Raw genomic sequence first — 22,946 nt, 5'->3', positions numbered from 1 at the left:
TTGGGTACTATCCCAAGAAGTTGATATATGTCTACTGGATCCAGGTCCTTGCTGGGACTGGCCAGAGCCACGTGCACATGGTCTGCTAGGATGGTCTATGGACAGCCCCTCCAACATTGCTGGGGTTGGTACTGGACTACAGGAGTGGCTGTGACTTGCTCGACATCCACGGCGACTTCCAGCTGCTGATGTTGCTGGCATACTTCCACGTCAATGTCTCAACCATCCCGCACTGTCCTGACACATGAACATGACATTGTGGAGGACATCCAATGTCTCACCCCAACGTCTATCAATGACCTCAGTGTAGTTACATATGGCACCTGCTAGGTCATGGATACTGTCATTTACAGAGGTGTTATGAGCTCTCTGTGCCCTTAGCCCCTGCCTGGTGTACTGTTCCATTCGTATCTGTGCCTCCATGACAGACTGGAACATGCGTATGGTAGAAAGAGGAGTGGCATGTCTGCCAGGAGCATGATGACCAGCAGTGCTCTGATGAGAACCCCTGGGCATCTGCCTATGTGGCACTATTCCAGACATCTAGCTATGGCTGCTGTGTCCTGATACATGTACCTTAGATACCACACTGTCCTGGCCAGTGCCAACCGTACACTGTCCCTCAGCTAAGGGCAGTGGTGATGATGGATGTACAGGCAGTATGATTGTGTGCATGAATGGGGTGGAGACTTGTGTACTGTCAATTGGTGCCCCAACAACAGACCCTGACAAACCTGCCTGTGCCTCAACACACCTATCCTCATCATCACTGTCTGTCTCAGTGACATCAGGTTCCCTGCTGTACTGAACCAGCCCCACCTCGGCACCTGTGAGAGGGAAACAGGAAACACACTTTAAGACCTGAACATGACTTCAGACCACATGCACACATGCATATGCACACATGCACACATGCGCACATGCACACATGCGCACATGCACACATGCACACACACAAAAATACACTCCTCCCTAAAGCAGACACACACAACACCAGCAATCTCAGAACATACACAATATCAGGTGATGGTGGGGCACAGTATCACAAGCAAAACAGTCATATCACACATGTCAGCATGCAGGAGATGTGTTGCTCAACAACATGCAGTGCAAGTGTAGACAGTCCTTGTTACTAACAGTATACATGGCTTTGATGCATGTGTTTTGTTATTAGGTGATGGGCCTCCCCCTGGAACACAACGCATACATGGACACAACATTGCTGTGCAGGTATTCATAACCCTGTAATGTACTGTACACCATAACTCACAGGTTACATACCATTGCTGGATGTGTATCTGCGTGTCAGATAGGTATCCAATGCTGATTACAGCCTCTGTGCCTTTAGCAAATAATTGTGGACACATTTTTAGCACATGCATGATGAGTATTCACACAACATCATCAGTGGTGCATGGATAATAGATGGAATACCATTCGGACACATACCCAATGTATGGTACTTACGGTGAGTGTAGATCATGTTGTGGACATGCTAGTCTCATCCATGACATGGCATGCTAAAACATAACTGCATATTTAAATACTACACATACCCAATGTATGTCATATGACCTAGCCACTCAGTAGCATCACAAGACATATATGAGTCAGTTGTGCAAATGGTGATTGGTATGCATATTGTTTAGAGGTGCATATGTGTGCACACACACAACATTAAGGTGTATAGCAATGAAAGCTATGTGTAGTACTGTGGTTACAATAACTGAATGGGGAATAGTACCATAGGACATCATCATGAAGCATCATGTGGTCACTCAAGGCTACAAATGTTTCCCAAACCAGCACTAATCATGCTGTGCCGGAACTGTACTACCTTGGCTACATTCACCATTTCACAACCCTTTGTTACGTGAGTTTGTAAGGAGGCCAATAAGAAGCATTCCCTGACATGAATGTGTAGTGTGTTGCAGAGTGTTTAGATGCCCCATGATAGGCCTCTACCCCTCAGGTATATTATGTGTAATGTGTGGATTAGATTTTGGATACTGGAGTGTGTCTTTACAGAGGGTTTGGGAATTTGTTATGTGTAGCATGTTAAAATGCTCTGTGTATGACATAGATGTGTATGTTATGTGCATGTTGAGTATCAACTGTGCCTATCCAATGGTCACTACAGTCTAGCCACATTTGTTTGAGATGGTCTGGGTATTGCATGTGTTTGAGGCAGCTAATCACATTAGTGAGATGTGTGTGTGCTGTTACACCAAACATGCACAGCATGCATTATGGGTAGGTTTGTTACATGTGTACATGGCCTACACCTTAACTATGACATGCACTTTTTATTTACAATAATAAATGTAGAACACACTTACCAGCATCTGTCTGCTGCCTTGATGTCACTCCAGAGGGACCTACATAGAGATGAGATAGTTTGGCAGTGGCCACAACTGCAGCATTGCTACTGTGTGTTTGCAATCTTACAGTACAACAGTTTACATTCACAGGGCTACAGATTATGTTCCAAATGATCAGTATTGCACAACAACAGGCTCCACATCTTTGAACGACACACTCCACATCTCACATATGCATGATCTATCAATACAGTTAACAGTAGTCTACAGATATGCCATGTTACCTGCATGCTCCATGTGTGCTTGCTGGGTGGCTCCAACCTCCATCATGGTGTATGTCTGCTGCTGTTGTTGTTGGGCAGGTGCCACCAGGCTCAGGAGCAGCTCCTCCACTCTGATGAGGGGGGGTGGATATTAACACCACCTCCTGTTGCAAGCTGTTGTCTACGCACAACATCAGCACGCTGATGGACATGTCTGAGAAGATCACTGCAGTGGTGGCGTACCTGCTCATATATCCAGTTATGCAGGCCTACCTCATTTACCCTGCGGACAACATCTTGCCACATTGCAGTACGCTCCTGCTGGTCCTGGCTGGTTCGTGAGAACATGAGACGGTAGTGCTGAATCATACTGCTAGTAATTATATCATCTTCAACACTACTGTAACTGGGGTTCCTGCAATGGGTCACAATCCCTGGAAGACATAAATACAAAAATATGTCTGAGAACGTCATATGGCACATTTAACATTATACAGTACAGATATCACTGAACTGCCATATATAGCAACCTGTTAGCTAACCGAGAGTGAAACACTGTAACTGCCACTTATCACTGCTCACCCCACAACTGCTTGAAAGTGCCTTGCTCACTCTCTATCTAATGAACCATGTTCTGCACAGCAACAAAATAAAATCACTATATAAGACTATACAAGAGTACCTGGCACACTGTATGCAACACGATGCACCACCTAGCCACAGCAGATACACATCAAGCTGATGTGTAAAGAAATATATCATCCATCACAATCAGTGTAAGGTCCTGTAAATGTATTACTATTATACCACACAACTTGTTAATAGCAAACCCGTGGCCAAAATATGTGCACAATTGGGAATATAGGCCGCATACTGCTGTAGTACACTATGAATGTTGCTAGACATGCCGTTATATGTTTTACCACACATATGTCAAAGGACATGTTACAGACATACCCACATACACATCAGACATAATTACAGGACACAAAGGTATGACAACCCAGATAAGCTTTCACTGTGTACTATACAGTACTGTGTGTCAGTACTTACACAACCTTAATCTTGAGAAATGTAATCTGTGATGAATACAGGGACCACACAAAACAGTGGATGCAAGCAATGTGGACATACACCATACTTTGCTATACAGGCCCAGAGCTTCAAGTAGTACTACAGTACACACATGATTTGGATTCAGCATCGGTACCAATCAATAATCATAGCTGTAGTGCTTTAGCCTCCAATGACACACCCTAGTTAAAACCAAGGGACTTAATCACACTGTATGCAATAGCACTTGCTCTGCCTAGCAACAGAATGCACAGCTTTTGCTAGGATCAAAGCAAGGACCCATAATACCATGACATAAACAGTTTCCCACTAAGCTATCCCACAGATACATATCTTTGAAGTATTCACAAACATATTGACCATCACAGTCAGTCAACAGTACAGAGAATGTATTGCAACAAGTATATGTAGGTGTGTATGAGTATACGTTACTATATATATATATATATATATACATATACACATCCATTTGGCTACATATACATATATATGTAGGCACATATACATTTCACCTTTCATAGTGAGAATATCAATTATACAAAGGATGTAAGGTGTACAGTAATGTAATAAAATTGCACAGCTTTGCATTGAAGATATTCACAGCCCAGGTAGCTTTAGCAGGCCTTACTGGCTTCAACATTGCAAACTGAACAAACCACCCACAGTGTTTAACCACCACATGTCATATACCAGCACTGTATGCTGTCTTGTTTGTCACACACTAAAACCTACATACAAATATGCACATACTAACCTTCACCAACATATAAATCTCCACCCTTCACAAACAGTTGCAATATGTCCCCTGCTCTATGCACATATACAGATGTGACTATATATGACACATATATATTTCTCAGTATGTGTGTGGCATACACACATAAGGTCCACACTGTTGTAAGTCCTTGGACCTCACAGCTGAACTGTTGGGCCTTGCTGCAACACAAACAGGTGTCACATATTAACACACACTAACATTAGGGGGTATATATGGCTACAAATGCTAGATAAGCATACTAGACTGCTACAGCAGTTGCCAATGCTAAGCTACACTTTAACATGACTATCATGCATGTGTTGTTCTGTCACACCCATGTTTATATAATGTCAGCGCTAATCCCCCCAACAGCCATTGACCACACTACTGTACAGAACGCATATAACATGGATCAGATCTTTGACAGTTAATGCTGAGCTACACATTTCACAGGTATGTCCCACTGCCCACAGGTACACACAGTATTGTCCATAGCAGTAGTTAAGCAGAACATATGTGCATAAAGAAGTACTGCTGCCACATATGAATGGTTCACATTATGTAGACTATTCTTCAATAACATCTACTACATGCCAGTAAATACATATGTGTCACATACCTTTCCTTTGTATGCTTTTGTAGGAATTTGCACATGAGCATGTGATGGCCTCTGCACCAATTAGTGGCCACCATTTGCTAATTGCATGCAGCCTGCTGTGTAGTAATTGCAGTAATCACTGTCATAGCAACCCAGTACTATAAATTGCTGACTCATGTAGGCGTGGCGCTTTCAGCTTTCCAAGATGGAGATCATCCTTGGTTGCTGTGGACATCATTGTTTAAGACAGAACATTGCTATAGTTCTTATATCAGAAGCCAGGGGTGTAGCCAGAGATTTACATTTTGTACTCAGACCTAATGTTGCTGCTTCCAGTACCCACTTGTCAGTGTAGAAATGTACTCACCCCTCAAAATGCTACCCCAAGATACATGGAAATATGTACTTTCTTTTCAACTGTTACAATTAACTGACATATAAAGCTAGTTATTGAGATGTATTTCTTTGTCACAAGAATTGTTTGTGAACTGCTATACTGTAAATATTCATTACCAGTTCTAAACAGTTTGTGCTTTTTTTAGTGTTGACATTAGCACAAGCTGCTCAGAAAAAATGGACACATTTCAGTACTGTGAGTATGCTTACCTACATCCTTGGTAGACCCTGCACACACAGGTATATTCTAAATTTGGGTAAGGTTGCAGAAGTACAGAGAGTGTAAGTAGTATTGTGTGGATTTTATCTTGCTGGACTTACAGGGTTGCTGTGTACATGTTAGTTTATCAAGGCAAGTAGTCTGTCTGCGTAACTCCCAACACTGAACCTATCCACATGATAGCCAGAGAATAGCCTGTTATTTTTTGTATGTGCACCACACAGGTCTTTTCAGCAATAGAGCAATGGCATTCTTACAGTTGGTTGCTACCAGTACATGGCTACATCCATTTGTATTTCAGTGTTGTATTCCTACATAAGGGTATGCTTCCAAAACTCCTTCCAAAGCTATTTGCACAGTGTGTAACAGCAGAAAGGCTGATATGCCTCTGTATTTCTGCCTCTGCCAGACCTCTCAGCCATTCAGGTACATATTTGAACAGACTCAGGGAAAAGTAAAGAAAAAGTCAGGGACAGTCAGGCACACCTTTAAAATATTAATGTCATTAAGCTGAGACATTGAGAGAATCAGAGCATATGAATTAATACACCTTTTCTGAAGTAAAGGAAGTGTCTAACTTTTAATTATTGTCATTAGTCATTAAGTGTAATTCACCACCTTTCTGGCCAAAGTCAGTAGTTTTCTGAGGGATTCAGAGGGACAGAGCTAAAATTTGTTTCAAAATCAGGGATATCCCTGAAAATTAGGGACAGTTGGGAGGTATGGCCTCTGCCCTAAACAGATATGCCAGTGTTTGTCCTGCTGTGATACTGTGTGGGGTTGTAAAGTGATGGTGTAACATTATTTCCTGCTAGAATGGCTGCTTCTCTTATCACAGTCATGTAATGTAATCCCACAACAACTGTTGATCAACATCCACAGAACAAGTTGTGTGTTATGGTATTCCTTTTTTTTTTTTTTTACATTCACTCATTCTGATGCATGATATATTTATTTAAGCACCAACTTGATGTATATTTACTGTGGCTTAGTGGTACTTCATGTTGTGTAGTGTGTGCAAGGTCCGGGGTTTGAGAGTGACAGAGGTGTTTTATTTTGCTCTTGAGCAGAACAAGGACCCTCACATACAGAATGATTAAGGCACTTTTAAGCAGTTGTAAGTGGGTTTGCGAGGGTTTGTGCAATGCTGTGCATTGCTTAGCCAAGAGCAAACAAGCACAAACTCCCACAAACCCGCTAACTACTGCTTAATAGTGCTTAGTCCCGTTAACCCCCACGCTCATTTCTTTGAAAGAAAAGAAAAATGGGGAGATAGGAAAGTGGTGAAAAGGGGGCACAAAGAGGGAAAGACAGTATGGAAAATAGCTCGGGATGTGCAGAACAGGTGTAGGGAAGGTCCATAGCTGCCCATTTCTTCAACAGCAACAGCTGTGCATATACAATAAATTTGGAGGTAGATATGAAACCTTCAAACCCTGAGAGAGGGGTGAGGACAACAAAGTATGTTGTAATGCCAATTAAATAACATTTCATGTGTCCAGTGGACATGTGTGCAAAATGGGCAGCTATGTATGGGGCGTAATTTTTTTTTGGGAGCAGATTGCCATTTTTTTCAGGTGCATTTGGGGAGGTAGGTTGGGGAGGTAAACAGACAAGACAAACAAGATGGATACAGGGGCGGTATATGACACATGTGGTGGGTGAACACCTTTGATGGGGATGGATGTTTGTTAATCGCAAGCCCATGAGCCCCCAGATGGAAACAGTGGGACTGAGGTCCCCACCCATGGGCAGTCACCACTGCACCTTCACGGCCCAGAAGGTGGCTGTGCTGGGGGCTGTGTAGGAGAGGCAGGCTGACCTGGGAGTTGTGCCACTCGAGCCTCAAGCTGGCGTAGAGGTTCTGCAACAGAACATTGAATCTCTCTATGCACCACAGCCCAGACCATTCGAAGGGTGATAGGTGGCCCTCCTCTGCCCATGCTTGCATGGGGGGCTGAGCCCCATCCCCTGCAGTACTTCTACCCGAAGATGGCACAGGGCCAATGGAGGAGGAGGTCCCAGGCTGGGCACTGGATCTGCTGGTACCAGGTGCCATGACCAGCTGAGGTGGGACAGGTGGGTCCGCTGGGACCAGCCTTCCCATACGAACTATGTTTTGGAGAGTTTAATAAAGATATGGGTTAGTAACAGTCAACATCATTCCCAAATTAGTTATAACAGCATGCCTCATTTCATGCACTTATTTGTGATTGGCCAGTTTTGAAAAAACTCAGCTGTAGGCACACCTGCTTAGCTGATGTTGGCAATGTTTAAAATTCCTTTGATAGATATGTGTCTGTTGAAAGTGCATGTTTATGAAATACTGTCATTCCTTAGTGGTTAAGTACTGTGACTATAGTGGTCAGAACCCTGAGTTCGAGCCTTGTCAATTTTCCTGCTGGGCAAACCTGACTGGTTAAGGTACAGTAAAGGAGGAGTGGCTGTGTTTAACTGACTTTGCTCAACTTTGCCCGACTTTGCCCAGCGTTGCTCAATGTTGCTCGACATTGCTCAATGCTGCTCGACGTTGCTCAACGTTGCTCGATGTTGCTTGACGTTGCCTGACATTGCGCTGGTTAGCATGGTGCGCAGCTACGTGCAAATACATTGCTATTGTGCTTGTTAGCGCAGTGAACATCTACGTGCAAAGACATTGCGCTGGTTAATGCGGTACGCAGCTACAAGCAATTGGATTTAAATATGCTCAATACTGGTAAAATGTGCTTAGCAGTACTTTATATTGCTTAAAATAGGGTACTCGTGCCTCAGAATGCATAAACATTTCACCTTCATATATATATATATAATTTGTTCACTACTACATTTAACTTTTCAATGCTTTTTACAAAACTTATACATAAAAAAATGTCAGGAAATATTTTTGTATACAGATTTCCAACAGAAAATGGAACGTGTAGTAGTGGGACTCGAGCTAGGAATGCCACCTTTTTGTGCAAAGGCTCTAACCACTACTCTATCGCAATTTTGCTTAATTTGTATATATTTTTCTTATTATCCTCTTCTGGTGTCTAAGCTGCTAACTGTAGCTAAGCAATGGGCAAACCCACGCAAATACGGGCAGCTATATCGGATGAAATAAAAAAAAAATTAAAAAATCTTTCTATTTTTAATTTTGTCGGTTGTTTAACATATGGGGGAGTGTAGTGTTACATTGTGCACATGTGAGTGAATTCGCTCATGTAACTTGACATTGCGGCATTTCTTCATTGCAGGGGTGTGGAATTTTGAACTGCTCGGCAGTCCAACATGCCCCCTACACTCGTCCATGCTCCGTGTAAGCTTTAGAGTTGAGGCAGCACGCCCTCATTAATATGCATGGCACGCTGCCGTCATACTCTTAGACTGGCGCTTACGTGTAAGACTAATCTAGTCTTACACAGAAGATTAGTAAAGCCTGGGGTTTGTTTTTCTTTAAGAGCTGAGATTTTTCACAAAACTCAGCAGAGCAATTAATTCAGAATTTTACACAGGGTGAGGCCTGTACTATTTATGGGGTTTCTTTATCTTGATAAAATAGAGAAATATTTATTTTTTAGGTCAAAGAAAAATTATTCAGTATGCTGGTCAAGGCCCTGATATTGTGGTACAGATGTTCTCTTCAGAGCTGATAATCTAAATTTGTGATCATGCAACATGGAATGGATGGTTATGTTAGTTGGGGGCATGTTTGATGAATGGGTGCATGGCAGAATGAAATGGGCTGGATCACTGAGGCTTATTGAGATTGGGAAAACACTTAGATGTGTTATTGAATGTGGTATATTTGTTATTTCCAAACCTTCTAAAGACCAGTTTTTGTTTATTTAATGTTAGAATGACTATCAGCTAGCTGTGATCATGATCTGAAATGCATTGAACCTTTGCACACAACTCAACTTGTATGTTACATTTGAAGATGTACTTGGCAAGAAGTAGTTTAAGTCTGAGAAATACTGTTTCAATCAGGATCCGGTTACTGCAACAACAAGGTGGTTATAACCTCATACAAATCTCTCTCCAACTTTGATTAGGTACATGCACAAGCAGCATCCCTGCAGTATCATCCTTCCCGGTATGATCTGACCATAAAGTGGTCATGTTCGAAGTCACCATCTCCCCGACGCCCCTCTAGCTAAGGTCAAACAAAAAAACTTTTCCAAAGCTGATTACAGCCTTCTGAAGGATGGTATAAACAGCAACACATTCCTGTCCCCCTCTCTGGGAACTGGCACCAGTATCCAACACTACATCAAAGCACTATATGATGGATTTATATAGATGCATGGAATCAGGAATTACTGACAGGACTAAATCATCCTCCGCAAGGAAGAGTACACCTGTCTGGTGGACATCGGATATAAATAAACTCTATAACAAAAGGAAAAAAATTGCTGTCCAGGACCAAGAAGAAGCAGGTGCCCAATTGGAAACAATCTCTCCTTAACCTGAACAAGCAAATAAGAGCACTAGTGAAAAATCCCAAAAAAAGCAAACTTGGACTCCACTGCCCACATCTAGAGAGAATAATAAGGCCCTTCCTTTCATATGCCTGCAATGCAATCTCAAAGGAAGTGCTCAGATTCAGAACTGCTGGTCAGGGATACCATATACATATACAAATTGCAGTGATGTGCAAACTTGCTGGATGACATCAGTGAAAAAAAACTCCCCCCCTCTCCCCCATCAGTAAATCAGGACATCACCAGTATATATCCTTCCTCTTATATATATCCAGAGGTCATCACATCACTCTCAAAGGCAAAAAAAATAGCTCCATGGGAACCGATAACATCCCAGGCTGCATCCTACAACTTATTAGGTGGAACTTTGCACCATTAGGTGCCCTATTCAACCAATTCAACCAGTACCAGAGTACCAGCTTCATCCCGGACAGCAATTTCTGTCAGTTACAGGAAGTATGTGGATTACCTGAGCCTGACATCTGGTGATATTTCAAACTCACTCTTACTATTTATAGATGACAACTAGATCACCTTGAATACTTACATGATCATCCATTGCTAGGTCCAGGAAAAATGGTAATCATCCAAATGGTAATCCTCAAAGTGATGTCCATAAATAAAGTCAGTGCTCTAAATATTGGCAAGTTATTGATGTCAACAAATTGCTAATAGCCAAAGTAGTGAAAGTGGTATGAGCTAGTATAATACGGAAGGATTCTTTTGAAGAAGACTTACCACACATCTACTTTGTTTGCATTAAATAGATCCCCTAGCTATATTTGGTGCACATTATTTCCTTATTTATCAGTGTACACGAACTCATGCAAAGATACAGTGTGACTGCTATGTACATATGAAGCCAGGCCAAAAGCATAAATCTGCCTAGGAAATATGGGGAATGACTTGCTCACCACCTTTGAAGTTTATTCCAGACTTTTATTGCAAAGACTTAACTCTGATTTGGTTATCCAATGTATCAGAAGATCAAATGTGTAGAAAAATATGGTGGTGGATCCTTTTGCTTATGCCTTTAGAATAGTTGGTGAGGCAATACACCAGAAATGCTTTTAGGGTCTCACCCTAGTGGCAACAAAAGTACATCAGATTATATCAGTTTCCAGCATTATTAACAGTATGAATTAGAAAAAAAAATGTTTGGCTGTATCCAGAGTACTGGGATGCAAACACACTTCCATACAAGATTTCAATCTTCTGGTAAAAATGTCGTCAGTTTTTAAACAGCATTGCTTAGAATATGATAATAGTAATATCTTATGCTTATTCAATGTTCACAGTTTTAGATTAGGTGCTTTTATTGTACACATCTATCCTTGCTGTGTATTATTCAGCTGATATTATTTTAATGAACTTGGTATAAATAATCAATAAGTTGCTGGTCTAATATATTAACTAAGACATTCATTTTATAAAGGCCTCAGCAGGGATAGCCACTAGGAAGATTATAGCACTATAATTTTGTTACACTTTTCCTATCACTTTTGGTGAGTTTTTTATGTATTTATCATCCATTGCAGTCTCTCATCATTTGCTGAATTACTATGGATTTATGTCCATCATCTCATGGGATTAAGTTTTCTTTTCTGCATGTTCTTAACTTTTTCAACTTCTTGTCAGGAAAGTAGAATAAAATGCCAGTTTTCAGTTAATGGCTGTAGTTTTTTTAAAATCAACATTGCCTGGCAAGGTTGGACAATACTCCTCATCAGGGTCCACTCCAAACAAGTGGCAAAACTTCTCAACGTGGCGGCTGTCCTGAAACTTGAAGATGCAGGATGGGGCTCCTGCAGCACCCAAGCTTATTATTTTAACTGGCTCTTTTGGGATAATGCCTCTCTGCTAATGTTTCTTGAGAGACTTGTGTAAATCTCTTATAGTGAAAATGATTCTGGAATTTCATTTTATTGTTATTTCCTGGTGAAAACAAGATGAGAATGAATTTTTCAATCTCTTTCCAAAAGTTTGCACCCCCCCCCCCAAGGCCACAGCCATTCATTATAATTAATAGGCATGGCATTAATACTAATCTACTGATACAGAAGATATTTAATAGCTGCTAAAGTACAGAAATGGAATATTTCAGTGAGGGATTTTATCAACCTCTGATGACCGTGCCCTGGCCCAGAAATCAAGGAGCCTCAATTCTCATCACTAACACCAGGGAGGGCATCTCATACAATTTCTCTTAAATGCACACAGAGATCACAGCCAGTCTGGGGCTGGTTGCTCCCTTGCTCTCCAGGTCCCCAATAAGACTCCCCACTGGCACAGCTATAGGGTACAGATCTCAGCCTGGCTGGCAAGCTAACCTCCAGTACCCTCTCTGTCCCACCAGTGCTTTGTTTCCCTGCCCAGGTAGCTGACACACCACACACACACACTTTGAGATATGTATTTATACAACTTCACAGACTATCCTGGAAAAGGCTGACACAGATTCTCCAGCTGTGTCCCTTTACCCAGACTATATGGTAGTGATTTCTGCCACCACCAGCTAATACTTATCAGCTACCCAAAGGCCCTTAAAAGGGTGTAAAATTATTACTGTGCAATATTATTATCCAATTGGTAATGTGACTATTCAGTCTAAGGTTTATTAGAGTGGCTTATTACAATAAACTCTATCAATATGCAAGCTTACTTATCTCTATACAAACCAGCCACAGGTAAAGGATTTTAAAATATTTAATAATAAATAATTAAAACATAAGGCAATACTACTACACCACATTGATATCTAAGAGTTCAGAGATCACACAGAAACTTAAAACAATACAGTAGGAAAGTTCAGATATAACAGAAAAACACTTGTCTAGCTTTCTTCTAAGTTCCTAGCTATTACTACAAGAAAACATCTTTCTAAGACACTACATACATAAGACAATAGGCAGAGTGCTGATACATTAGATATCAAGATCAAAATGCTCACAGTCTCTCTCTGAACAATAGTTTTTAAACTCACTAACAAACATCTTTGCTAGGCCCTTCCAAATTACATAATTTTGACACTTAGGTTTTCCCAGTATACACATTACATTATTTTGACACTTAGTCTGGAGTTCCCAGGCCAACAGACTGCATTATTTAGCAATCTAACACCTGCTTGGGAAACTACACCAATAAAAGGCATTTCACATGTACACACTAGCAATTATTCCTTAAGTTAAGACAATAGAAAGAATGTGTTCAGCCAGCTGCTTCGGCACCACAATTTAATTAACTTTAATTTTAACTTCAAAAGACATTTGAAATGCTTGGCTTAGTTTTCCTTACAGCAGATGGCAATGTTGCAACAATCTTGAAGTTCACATTTTACAGTGTTTTCTTTCATTTAAGAACACAAGCCTGTATTTTACATTTATATATACAAGTGATAAATTTATGTATCAAATTCTATTTGACTAGGCTGGCAGCCTTCACCCATCTTCCCCAAATCTTCACATCTCTTCCCCCCTGGAGAACTCAAGCTAGTTTTTTAAGTGACCCTTGAGAAATACCACTTGAGAGGGTTAGGTCTACCTGGGTGTACCTCACACCATACCCTGTCTTGAGAGCCCATCTGCATTGGCATTGTGGTGCTGCACTGACATATCATATGCTTGCAACCTCAGACTCCATCTTAGCAACTTGGCATTTTGCTGACTGGCTCTGTTTAACCATATTAGGGGGTTGTGATCTGTCATTACAGTGAATTTTCTTCTATACAGATAAGGCTGACATTTCTGCAATGCCCACACTATAGCTAGACATTCCTTTTCTACAGCTGCATAGCATTCCTCCCTGGGTTGGAGCCTATGACTGAGATAAACCACTGGGTGCTCTTCCCCCTCTGAAGAAATCTGGCTAAGTACAGCCCCCACCCCATGGTTCAGAGCATCCACCTGCACAACAAATTCTTTGTTGTAATCTGGACTGGCTAACATAGGGGGTCTTCCCAAAGGTTCTTTAAGCTTCTGAAATGCCTGATCACATGCTGGGGTCCACACTATCTTATCTGGCCTGTTCTTCCTTGCCGGGTCTGTGAGGGGAGCAGCTATGGTACTATAACTAGGGACAACATTTCTGTAGTACCCTGCTGTCCCTAAGAATGCCCTCAGCTGCTTTTTGGTAACAGGTGCAGGACATGCCTGAATAGCTTCCACTTTGGCAGGTTCTGGCCTTATCTTACCACTCCCCACCCTATGTCCTAAGAAGGAGACCTCTGCCATACCCACCTGACATTTACTCAGCTTAATGGTCAACCCTGCCCTCTGTAGTCGGCCCAGCACCTCCCTGACATGCTGAATGTGCTCTCACCAGGAATGGCTGTAGATGGCAATATACTCTAGGAAAGCAAGGGCAAACCCTCCTGCTCCTGCTAGGATATTATCCACCAGCCTCTGGAAAGTTGCCTGGGCATTCTTCATTCCAAAGGGCATCTTTGTGAACTCATACAAGCCAAAAGGAGTCACAAAGGCTGACTTCTCTCTAGCACTGGGAGTCAAGTGCACCTGCCAGTAACCCCTGGTAAGATCAATGGTTGTAAGATACTTCATCCCACCCAGCTGCTCTAGGGCATCACCTGTCCTAGGCATGGGGTAAGCATCCGACTCTGTGTGACTATTTAATTTCCTGTAATCCATACAGAACCTGGTGCTGCCCCTAGTTCCAACATCTCTGTAACTCCTCCCTCAGAGTCTGTCTGACACTCTTAAGCACCCTATAAGGGGCCTGCCTAATAGGCCTTTGGGGTCCTGTATCCACCTGGTGCTGCACCAGATGGGTGATCCCTGGTTTCTCAGTGAACATGTCCCCAAATTCCTGCAACACTGCTCGGATTTCTCAAACATGGGTAGGGGATAGCTGCTGGGATATTGCTACCCCTTCCACTGAGGTGTCAGCCGAAGCCTCACTGAGGAGATCAGTCCCCAGATCTCTCTCAGACTCCTCCTGCAATCCACTGCAAATGCTCAGCAGAAGGGCCTCCCTATCCTGGTAAGGTTTCATCATGTTAACATGGTACAATTTGTGCCCCTGCCATCTGCCTAGCACTTCCGCCATGCAGTTAACATCACTTACCTTTCTTACCACCTTGTAGGGTCCCTCCCAAGCTGCTTACAGCTTGTTGTGTCTGACAGGAATGAGAACCATTACCTGCTGCCCCATAGCATATTCTCTAGCTCTAGCATTCCTATCATACCACACCTTTTTCTGTTGTTGGGCTTCTGCCAGGTTCTCCTGGGCCAAGCCCATGAGTTCCTGAGCCTTGTTCATCCATTGGTCAAGATTCCTCTTGAACAAGGCGGTGATGAATCTGTGGATCTAGATTTTTGAGGACTGAATAAAGCTGGAGTTCTTTCAGTATAAGACATATTTTGAGACCTTGATCTAGATGTGAATCCCTTCATGATCAGGTAGACTACTGTCAACTTGGGTCCCCAGATCCCTGATGACTTTTTCTGTGCTCAGTGGATTGTCACCTATATGGTAGCTAGGGGTAACCTTGTTTTTGACTATGCATTTTTGGCGTTTAACTTCAGGCCATGGCTCTGGCACCAGTTATCCGGAGGATATCTGTGTCAGATGTGTTTTTTTATGGCGGCGCTGTTTGCAGTCATGGGACACCACTTGTGACAGGCTTTGAGTCTGACATGGCTCCAGCAACTCTGACCCTGTGGGTTCTGTCGCTAGCCAGTTTTTGTACCCATCTTGTGATGTATGGGTTTATTTATGAGTTCCATTATGATCCTCTCCATGGCTTTGCAGATAAGGCATGAAGTGGGACCACAGTCGCCGCGGCGCCACCCCTGGGCACGATCCTGAGGTGAGGCTCCATGGATGCTGTGTGTAGGTTCAGTAATTTTCACATCATTTTGAACTAATTGTTGTTCCATGGCATTTGAGTTTATGAACAGGGCCTGGAGTGTGGAGTGGCACAGTTTGGCCGTATAGTTGCATCTCTCCATGTGCTGGTTAGATCAGCCAGTACAGTTTTGGGTTTTTTTTAGCAGGGCTGAAGGGAGCTAGGAATTGGCCCAAAATCCCTACTAGTTACTACTAGTTGGCTGAAACTTCTTCACCAAAGGCTACTCCAGCTTCCCAGTGCTTACGGTAAGCAAAGAAGCAAACTCCTAAAACTTCCTCTAATAAGGCAATGGATCAGGGGGAGAAACAACAGGGATAATGCTATAAATGCTGTAAATCGCTAGCGCGACTTTGGTGTGTTAGCTAAAGGAAAATTTGCAAACAATTAGTAACTTAAAGTGCAATAAAACAGTGTAAAATGCAGAAACTATAAAGTAGCAGTAAACAGGTGAAAAAAGCTTAATCTCTGCTGCTTGGATCACTCCTGCAGGCCACCACGGATTGGTACAAGCTGGAAAACACGGTTTTTAGCTTTTTTATAGGCTGAAAGGAGCTTAGAATTGGCCCAAACGACCAATAGACTACTACTACTAGTCTGGCTGAAATGGCCCTCCTGAACAAAAAAGCATTCCTTGCAGCAGCTGCCCACTGGTCTGAAACTGGACTACTCTAGTTCAGTAAGGTGGGAAAAAAGAGATTTTTACAGAGACGGACAGTAAATGCTATAAATGCTTTTATGGCTAAGCACACTTGAGTGTTTTAGCCTACAGGTAAAATAAGCAACAAATACTTTTAAGCAAAAACAGTTTAAATAGAATGCAGAGCTGTATAAACAGGCTAAGATGTCGCTAAAAGCTAAATAAAAAAAAAAAAAAAAAAAATAAAAAAATTTATTATAATACAGTTAGTTATAAAAATAACAATGCTCTATACTGTATATATTATCAATATGTTATGTTGAGAGTCGAAGAACCACAAGAAGGTTCAGGCGAAGAAGAAAAAAAAGTTTGTCCTGAGGTTTAGGATGTATGCCACAACAGACTCCTTGTGAGACTCACACTCACCTTCCCACGCATCTCAAATTAAATCTAGAGGTCCCCTCACCCTATGCCCATACAGCAACTCAAAGGGTGAAAAACCTGTGGATTCCTGAGGAACTTCTCTGTAAGCAAACAACAGATGGGGCAAATATTTGTCCCACTCCCTCTTAAACTGATCTGCAAATGCCAGTAGCATGGACTTAATTGTAGAGTTTAACCTCTAAACAAGACCATTAGTTTAGGGATGGTAGGGGGTGGTCTTCATGTGCTTCACCCCACAGGACTTCCACAGACAAGCCAGCAGGTCTGACATGAAATTGGCAGCTCGGTAAGTCAGTATTTCTTTTGGGAAACCTACCCTGCTGAAAGCCCTCTAACAAAGCATTCACCACCTTTTCTGCCTTAATGGAGGACAAAGCCACTGCCTCAGGGTATCGTGTAGCATAATCCATTACCACTAGGATATACCTTTTCCTTTTAGAACTTGGGGTACTCAGAGGACCCACAATATCCATAGCTACCCTCTGAAATGGCTCCTCAGTCACAGGCAAAGGCATCAAAGGAGTTCTCACCTTGTCAACTGCCTTGCCTACCTTTCACACTGCTCACAGGTCCTGCTGTACCCTGTTACATCTCTGGAAATTCCAGGCCAATAGAAGTTTTGCATAATGCATCTCTTTGTACATTTTATGCCCATATGACCCGCAAAGGGAATATCATGGGCTATGGCTAGAAACGCCAGATGGTAGGCTCTAGGCACTACCGACTGCTGTACTCTCACCTTCTAGCCCTCCCTCAGGGGTCCACTCTCAGTATAGTAACCCTTTGTCCCAGTATACAAATTCCCCCTTCCCTTGAGAATCAGTTGCCTCCCTAGCTACCTGCCTCAGGCCTTGCAATGTAGGGTCTGAGAGCTGAGCCTGTCTCAACTCTCTGTTTGTAACCCTTCCCAGCTCTCCTTCCACAGTAAGTCTGGCATCCTCTGACAGCGGTGCCTCACTGTCAGTCTGGGTATTACTAAACACCTCTACGTTTGCAGTTACCCTGTCCGAGGGAACATCAGTACCCACAAGCAGCTGTGGCTTACATTCTGTCTCACTGCTACAGCGTAGCTCACTCCCTGAAGTAACCACCTCACCAGTCCTGGCTGCAAGTATGCAGTCTGTCTGGGTCTCCCCCAGGCTACCAGACCCACATGCTTGTCTCCTAGCCTCACTGCATATAACTGCATAAGTACATGGTACTGCCTCATTCAAATCCTTCCCTCTCAGGACATCTGTAGGATGGTAGTTCCATATCCCTGTTGTCTCAAGACAACCTACTGTTGGCATTTTGTCTTTCCCACTTACTGGCTCCCTCATCTTTGTTTCCCCACCTTGCCTCCATGGACATCTGTATGCCACATGGCCCCACTGGTTGCACTCAAAACATTTCTTCCTAACTCCTGGATGTGTACCTGGACCAGTGTCTTCCTCTGCTACTGGCAGATTCTGTTGGGGCAGTCTGTGCTGCCCACCATGGGTACCTTTAAACCCATGTGCAGTACTGGGGGTCTCCTTCCTGTGCAGGGCTGCCCTGCTTGCCAGGTATAGGTCTCCCTTCTTCCCCAACTCATCTGAAGTAGCACATTGTCTATCAGCTAACCAGATCCTCATGTCCTCAGGCAAAGTGCTAAGAGCTTGTTCCCTCACCAAAATGTCTGCCAGCCCTTCAAAAGTGGTGACCTGACATCCACTCACCCAGCTATGAAAATAAGTGCCTAGTTCAGCAACATATTCACATACATTTTCATCTGCCTTGCGTCTATACTCACAAAACTTTTTCCTACACATTTCAGGTGTTAGCTTAAAACATTCTAACAGACATTTTTTACAGCAGTATAATCAAAACAGACAGAGTCAGGCATTTGTGATATACAAGTTACAGCTTTCCCATGGAGTAAGGGGGTCAGGAACCATACCCAGAGCCTTTGGTCAACACTATACTGTTTGCATACCCTTTTAAACACGTGAATGAAACTATCAAAATTATCTCCCTCTTTAAATTGTGGAAGAAATGTACTGACCTGTTGTGCTTCTGGGTTCCAGTCACTCCCTCCCCCATTACCTCCATGACTCTGGAGGAGAGCCAGCATTTCCCTCTCATGTTTTCTCTGATGCTCCTTTTCTTCGGCTTCTATCTCCAAATGCCTGGCCTCCAACTCAAGTCTCTTTAGCTCCAGCTGGATTTTTAAATCCACTGCAGAAAGGTTGAGCTGTCCATTCTCCGAGGATATTGTATCTCCACTGCCAGTCTGATTGTCCTTCACAGAAAGGTTGAGCTGTCCATTCTCCAGGGATATCATATCTCCACTGCCAGTCTGTTTGTCCTCCTGGATGCTGTTTTCTGATGCAGCTGTAACCAAGGCTGCAATCAGGTCTGCCTTAGACAAGTTTCCATGCACCAGTCCCCTAGCCAGGCACATTGCCACCAGCTGGCTCCTTGTCAGCTTTCCATACTCCTCTGCTGACATGCTGCCTGTTCACCCTGACTAACTAAGCTAACAAAAGAAATAAAACAATTGAGATCTGAACTCTGGGTATACACTGCAGGGTGGATTTAGAGTACAAAACACCTTCAGAGATCACTGTACATAAGCTACAGGATTCACTCTACCAACACCACTGCAAACCTCAAGTGAGGCTATTTTATCCCAACCACTGTGAACCACATGTGAGGATATCTTATGCCAACCACTGCCACCAGAAATGTGACGACCATGCCCTGGCCCAGCAATCAAGGAGCCTCAGTCCTTACCACTAACACCAGGGAGGGCATCTCATATAAGAGGAAAGGATAACCAATACACAATAAAGTATAATTTCCCTTATGTACACACACAGATCACAGTCAGTCTGGGGCTGATTGCTTCCTTGCTCTCCATTTCCCCAATAAGACTCCCCACTGTCACAGCTATAGGGTCCGTATCTCAGCTTAGCTGGCAAGCTAACCTTCAGTGCCCTCTCTGTCCCACCAGTGCTTTGTTTCCCTGCCCATGTAACTGACACACCACACTTTGAGATAAGTATTTATACAACTTCACAGACACTCCTGGGAAAGGCTGACACAGATTCTCCAGCTGTGCCCCTTTACCCAGACTATGCGGTAGTAATTTCTGCCACAACCAGCTAATACTTATCAGCTACCCAAAGGCCCTTAAAAGAGTGTCCAATTATTACTGTGCAATATTATTATCGAATTGGTAATGTGACTATTCAGTCTGAGGCTTATTATAGTGGCTTATTACAATAAACTCTATAAATATGCAATGTACTCTAGAGCTTACTTATCTCTATACAAACCAGCCACTACTTACATAAGACAACAGGCAGAGTGATGATATGTTAGATATCAAAATCAAAATGCTCACAGTCTCTCTCTGAACAATAGTTTTTAACTCACTAACAAACATCTTTGCTAGGCCCTCCCAAATTCATAATTTTGACACTTAGGTTTTCCCAGTATATACATTATATCATTTTGACACTTAGTCTGGGGTTCCCAGGCCAACAAACTGCATTATTTAGCAATCTAACACCTGCTCAGGAAAGTACAACAATAAAAGACATTTCACATGTACACTCTAACAATTATTCCTTAAGTTAAGACAATAGAAATAATGTGTTCAGCCAGCTGCTTCGGCACCACTATTTAGATAATTTTAACTTCAAAGGACATTTGAAATGCTTGGCTTAGTTTTCCTTACAGCAGATGGCAATGTTGCAATAATCCTGAAGTTCACATTTTGCAGTGTTTTCTTTCATTTAAGAACACAGGCCTGTATTTTACATTTATATTTACAAATGATAGGATTATGTATCAAATTCTATTTGATTAGGCTTGCAGCCTTCATCCATTTTCCCCCAATCTTCACAAACCCATATGCTGCCATCAATTAATCTTATTCACTATACATGTCTATAACTGTTTTAGGATATATTGCATATGTGGAGGCAATCTAACCTGGACTTTAAAAGTGCTTTAGTGTATACTGCCAACTAAAACATCTTCAAATACTTACAATATGGACTTCATATATTACTGAAGAAATTGATTTTATTGATTAAATGGATTAATATCATTTTTTATTAAGTTTCTTCAGCAAGGCAGGCATCTGTAGTGTGTTAGTTATGTGCCATTATTAAGTAAAAAGTATAACATACTATCCAAAATAAGATTTAATATGTTTAGCCTTTTGAAATAAATTCTGATTAAGTATTATAAGTACTGGTGAAATAAATGCACATTTTTCAAAAAGCAAAATAAATTAGAATTAGTTACTACTTTTATTTCAGAAGTTAAATATTGAAATCAACAGACTTCTACTGGGATTATATACTATTCCTAGAAATGTAATCCCATTTCTTTATAAAGTTTATATTCCGCATCATTTAAGGGATTTGGAATGTGGGTACAATTACTTTAAGGAAATGTTGGTATTATTCAAAAGTGTTATATACTGTTATTAGACACTGTTGTGACTTTCTTCCAGGCAGAAGGTTATGATGTTGCTGGTATAAGATTGGGTCTGATTTGTTTTCTCTACTATATGCTGTTGTTTTTTGTTTTTTCCTAGTTCTCATCTGCAATGCTTGTAATGTATGAGAGCAGGAAGGAGAAGAAGCAAAACCTGATATTCTGTATTCTGCTCCTTACTGCCTTCTTTGTCAATGCATAACAATAGCAATGAGCACTGCACACAAATAATTGTATTGATTACAAGGGAACCATAAATTAAGACAGAGGTATTAACGTCTACACTTCAAATGACACTGTAAACACATATGGAAAAGCTTAGTAGTTGAAAACAGACATTTTGGGACTTGCATATAGGACTAATGCCATTTTAAGCAAACAGAGTAATCACTCCTGACCAGAGGTGAGAGGGCTGTTAAATGTTACTGGCACTAAAACATCTGTGATTGTGAAGTTTCTCTTCTGTCCAGCTAAACCAAGTGACCAGTCTTTTTGAAGTAATAGATGCGATGTTAAAAAAAATATTTTGCATGTGCAATGCAAAAGCCAGATGAAGGTATTGTGGCTTATGTTACAGAATTTATATTGTCAGAACATTGCAAGTTTAGTAATAACATGTAATTTCCTCTCAGAGACAAACTTGTGTTGCATCAAGAATGAGCCCCTCAAAGGCCTCTGCAGTGGTATAGAGAGATAAATCCCTAATTACAACTCAGTTGACCCAGATTTGATTAGCAGCTCAGGCAACTGATGGAGCAGCAGGGAGGGATGGGTGAGCTGTACTGGGTGGGATGGCATTCATTGATGATGCCCCCTTAGGCGAGGCATGATCCAAAGAACGTTGTTGCCCTCAGATAAACCAATGAGCATGGGAGGTGGGGCAGGGAGTGGGTATGGCATCTGAAAAAAAACAAGATGGAAGCAGAGAAGACTAAGCCCCCAGGATGCCCTTAGGATCCATGTTTGGGCCTAGAAATGCAGGTGTACATCCAAGGGGGTAGGAAACAAGCTGGTAAACTCAGTGTGGATGTGAAACTGTGGGGGCTAGGATGGCGAAAATGATGTCTGAAGGGGACCAAAAAAGACCACCACTAGCAGAGGTAAATTTGTTTTTGCAGTAGCTCAAGAGAAAGAGCTAGCATATGAGACTCAATAAAGCCATTAATGTAGAAATCCATAGTCTGCATGCAGACAATTCAGATTCAGTGCACAAAAACTGTAGTAGTCATAGGGTGAAGAACTGAAACTGCAGTTGTTGTTTCAGCTAAGCAGGGTATGTCATAAATGCAAACACTTGGGCCATCAATTGAAATCTTCCCTGAAATATCACCTGGCAACTAATAAACTATGCAGCTGTACCACACCTACAGTTTGAAGTATGCAATTTTAACCTCTGTCCAATATGGATACTATACAAGTGTATTAATATAGTAT

Source organism: Protopterus annectens, chromosome 1.part1, assembly GCF_019279795.1.
Source record: "Protopterus annectens isolate FY-2018-M chromosome 1.part1, PAN1.0, whole genome shotgun sequence".
In the NCBI taxonomy this organism is placed as follows: Eukaryota; Metazoa; Chordata; order Ceratodontiformes; family Protopteridae; genus Protopterus; species Protopterus annectens.
The sequence above is the reverse complement of the archived record's forward strand: the minus strand, read 5'-3'. Positions refer to the sequence as shown.